At 27.9% G+C, this 4,991-nt stretch overlaps 1 protein-coding gene across 1 annotated transcript in view; it reads left to right on the plus strand.

The window, feature by feature from the left end:
- LOC108574603 (carnitine O-palmitoyltransferase 1, liver isoform-like) overlaps positions 1-4,991 on the plus strand; it is a 14,804-nt gene that overhangs the window by 2,446 nt on the left and 7,367 nt on the right.

The following is a 4,991-nucleotide window of genomic DNA, read 5'->3' on the forward strand; positions in this document are numbered from 1 at the left end:
TTATAACATTTTGCTTTTATGTTTAATAAAGAACCGTTTCTTTTAAAATTCTGTTTCAATTGTTAAGTGCTGTGTAAATGCAACTATATATTTTTTGTAAAGTTTTTAAGCTTGAATTATATCACTTAGTTAATGCATTGTATTTTCTTTTAGCCGTAAAAACTGTAGAATCATAATTATGCACAAGACATTGTATTTTTAATGAAATGGCAAATTATTCGAATTATAATTAGATTAGTTCCTGTTTAGATACGGGTATGCATTTGTTTTAGTAATGAGGTCATCGAAATCAGTTGTAATGACGTAAGAAAATATCTCACATATTTATGTTTGTTACTTCATTTTATCATTCAGATTAAAGACTCCGTTACTTTTTCACCATTCATACTGTATAATTACACATACTCCAAGATATCGTTGAATAAATCCTGAAGTACGTTTTTATAATTACGATAAAATGCGATATACTTGAGATAATCTGCGGAATAGATAAACGTGATACATATGTATGTGATTTGTAATTTACCATATCACGGTAGATTAACTTAAGAGGAATAATTGTCATTTAATATTTATTTTCAGGGTATCGATAGAATAATTAAAATAAATTACATGTTTCACATTTTGAATTTTGCAAAATTAAATATAACTAATATTTACGAATAACGTATATATATATTATGTACACACTAACAAGTACAGTATTTAATAATTATATTACTTTCACTTATTCATGATCAGTAAGAAATTTTTAGCTGTGAACCGATGCTTTTATCCGGAAAAAATGTAAACATCCGTACAAGCCCAACACGTTTCAGACGTACACTGCATATGCTTAACAAGTTTTGCGTCACTGTTGACTTGTTATACTTACCAAAAATAAACTTGTCAGTAAAGGAAGAATAATATTTTTCGATCTAAGTATTCCTTAATAATTTTAGAGGTATATTTAGTACCATTATTTTTATTGTTATGTCATAGTACGGTACAAATTATTGACCTTTAAAGGTAATAAAAAAAAAAAAGGTAATAAAATTTTAATTCTTCGATTGGCAACACTTTTCAAAATACCAATCTCTAATGTCCGTTGAAACGAATTTCAATCCGCTTTTTGTATTTGTAATTATTGTTTGTTTTCTGAAAAGTTTGAATTAATATCAGTATAATTAATTACAAGTAGTAATAATGACGATAACAGTTTCATAAAGATAAAAATTGATTTTGCAATACATTCATATTTACGTTATTTGAATATAATACGCAATTAATGTGATATTACTTAAAACTCTGTTTTTATTTTCAACGTGACCTTACTTAAAAATGAAAGTGCCGCCATATTTTTAATGAAATAAAAATCGTCTCGAATGATGTATCATAATCAATTTTGTAGAAGTTTCTGAAAAATGTATTACTTAATGAGCTATTAATAATGAAGAATAACTGAACATCATTGTTTGTTTTTTTTAAGTATTGAATGCAGTCAAATAGACGTAAATTCAGATCAGTTCAAATTTCAGATAAAAATAATGTAAAATTATTTAAACGTAAAAGCTTCAACGATCCGATATTGTCTAGGCATCAAATTCCGTTTGTTTTTTATTGTAGCAGATATTAAAAAATTAACTGCTGCCTTCATTATTTATTACACAATGTTTACTTACATAGTATGCTTCATTACGCAATGCTTACTTACATAATAATACATTAATAAACTTGGATTATCCAGGTCTCGTGGTAACCTATATTTCTCACAGGATGCTACAGAGTAACTATGCAAAATTTGGTCCAGATCGATCAGAAGCCTTAGGAGTTAATAGAGAACATAAATGCACACAACAGACATTCTATTTTCTATATATAGATATATACACAAACTAACGGTACAAATCAGGACATAACATGTGGATTAAAAATAATTACTTCCAACATATTGGAAAATAGATGTTTACTGTAATATAGTATTTAACAAAATAATAAACAAATCCAAAAAAATTAAATTTCAAATTCATCGATAGCTTATCGCATAAAGAATTATTACTTTATTATTACTTAATTAATATACACTTTGTAATATTTAATGTACATTTTGAAAATTTGTTGACTGATATTATATATATATATATTTGTGTTTAACACCGAATTTTGTAGTTTCTTTTACTTTATTGTCTTACATAAAGAAATATGGTACGTATTAAAGTTTAATAATTGGTATAGTACATTCATGGAAGATTGATTAAAATTTAGAAACATTTGAATATTTTGAATTATTTGTTTATTCTCATGTATTGGAAATGGGTGATTGAAATAAAGGTTTCTTTTTATATATCGAATTTTCCTATATTAGCACGGCTCGGAAAGAACATCTTTTCTGTACGAATAAATTCTGGACACTTTATTCTGGACACTTAAAAAGAGAAAGTAGGGGTCCGCTTATACCTACGAACTTTTTATTCTATTGTCTTGCAGTGTAGAGTATCTTGACTGTAAGACGAACACCAGGCACATCTGGTGGTCCTCCTAGTGTCTTTGCTTAGAAGAACGCTGAGACATTTTTGTTCTCACGCAATATATTTTATTCAGTGCTTTTAGAAATAATCCAACATCATGTTATATTTGCGTTCGTATACTTTGTGTTTTATATTTGTTTTGTGTATTTGAATCATGTTTTCCTTGTAGCATTCTTCTGTGCTAAAATTAACAATGTTGTCATAGTAAAGTACAAATATCATGTATTGTGTAAAATGTAAACACTTTTAAATCAAGTTTGTCATTTTAAGAAGGAATAAAGTGTAGTAATACGTGTGATAGAGAATATAACTTATATATCTTTGTTGTAAATAAATAAATATTCATAGACATTATTGGTTTTCGTTTAAGAATCATATTTTGTTAAAATCAAATACAGATTTTTCGCTAATATTGTGTAAAACTCAATTATTAACACCTAATAACGTACATTTACGTTATACAGTAAATACTGTATAAGAGTTCGAAATTTGGGTCCGTTGCGGAACAGTTACGGGATAGGTACTAGATTTTCCAAACTCTTTGTATTTTATCGACATCGACGGACGCAGAAAGGGACAGCGGACAAAGAAGAGAGAGATATTGAAAGTCGAGCAGTTGTAAAAAATTAAATGCCTACATATCGGTGAGACAGCACTAATCCAAAAAGAAACTTTCTTATTTTTGGTTTTTTGTTGATAAAAATGTTACTAACATATCGATGATATTTTTCTGATTAAAATGAGACCAAACATGGTATAATTCGGTTTACATTTAGTTACTTCATAAGAAATTCCACACACATACATATGCATGCATAAAATAGAATATCGGTTGTCACAACCGTTGGACTCCAGGTTGAACGGCCATAAACTAATTTATAAATTCCACTTCTGATTTTGGTAAATAACCTTCGATGACTCTTAAGAATTCGTTGTCGCTAGTAAATAAATATGCACAGATTTTAAAGTTTTTGAAAACAGCAGTGTTAATATTTATGTTGAAAATCCAAGCGGCTGAATTTAGTGAAAATCTATATTTATTAGTAAATTATAATTGCTCGCAAGCTGTTTGCGAACTGCTTGTGAAGAGTCCTGACTAGTGTAAACCTTAGTATAACAAGAATCGAATATCCCATATTCCAATATCCCAATATTTGCCACCGAATGGAATAAAAATTATTAAAGAGATGCCACGGCCGTGTCACATTCGCTTGCATGGTTCAAGGGAGATTCCCCCTCGTGGTGGGGATAAACCATGAACAGTTAACATATACATCTCAACGAATTCTTATAGAGTCTTTACTATAATTACTCCTGTAGTTTCTCTTTTGAAATGAGAACGGGAAAGTCGTATTCCTTGATATACTTCACAAGGAAATTAATTGTTCAGAAGAACTTATGTTAGAAATAATAACATTTCCCTTTAATCTCTTTTTTTTTGTTAGTATAGGAAAATTGATACAAAAGAAATCATAAAAGTATCATTGATCTTCAAAATATACGTATATACTATTGTAAATAGTGAAAAGTAAACTGTAGAGTAGGCACAAATAGGCCAGTTGACCTTACTTAAGAAACTGCAATTGTACATGCAGCCATACGTGAATGCTCTTTGTACCGATGCGTTATAGTACTAATGAGAATTGGAGAAGTACATAAATTTAATTTCACTCTAATATAAAAAGAAATAACTTTATTATTTTAGCATAATCATATAAAAATATGATTTATTTATTGCAAAAACGGTATTGCTTTTTTACAAAGACGTATTTTTTAAAATACGTCTTGCTTATATTGATTAAAACATTGAAAGACGTTACAAAATAGGATCGAGACAGTATATTGTTAGAAAATTCATAATAGATTAAGATTCAGATTATACGCATGATATGCGGATGAATTTAGAATGTACAGCGAGATCAAGTAATTGTTTGCTAAAATTATAGCCACTCTTCCAGGCAGACGAACACGTCCAAAGTCCAAGGTTATGTAAGGGAAGCGTACAAGTTATAATTACCATCTGAAAGTATACGTGCCTGTTACTTTTTACCGTCTTTTATTTTTTTTATTATAAGATAGAATACATTGTTGTAGATAATTAGAAATTGCAAACATTTAAAAATGATATAATTGTTACTTATCCTTCACGTGACTTGTACATTATGCTGCATTGTATCAAAATTTCTTCTTCCAAAATTTGCATTTTTTCTTCGTTAGATGTAATTGGAAATAAAAAAAAGTACAATAAAGATTTTGAAAGGAATAATCGAATAATATAACAAACATATTACGTGTTTACATTGAATACTTTTTGAGATATGATCAATAAAAATTTGTAAAAATGTAGAGTATATATTAAGCAAATATTATTTTGTGCAGAAATTATGTATAGATAACTTTATAATGCTATTTACCATAATTATTCTTAAATCTTAGAATTTTGCAATACAAACTTAATTATTTTACAGAAAATTATATAAAAAA

The sequence above is a fragment of the Habropoda laboriosa genome, unplaced genomic scaffold (genome assembly GCF_001263275.1).
Source record: "Habropoda laboriosa isolate 0110345459 unplaced genomic scaffold, ASM126327v1 scaffold175, whole genome shotgun sequence".
In the NCBI taxonomy this organism is placed as follows: domain Eukaryota; kingdom Metazoa; phylum Arthropoda; class Insecta; order Hymenoptera; family Apidae; genus Habropoda; species Habropoda laboriosa.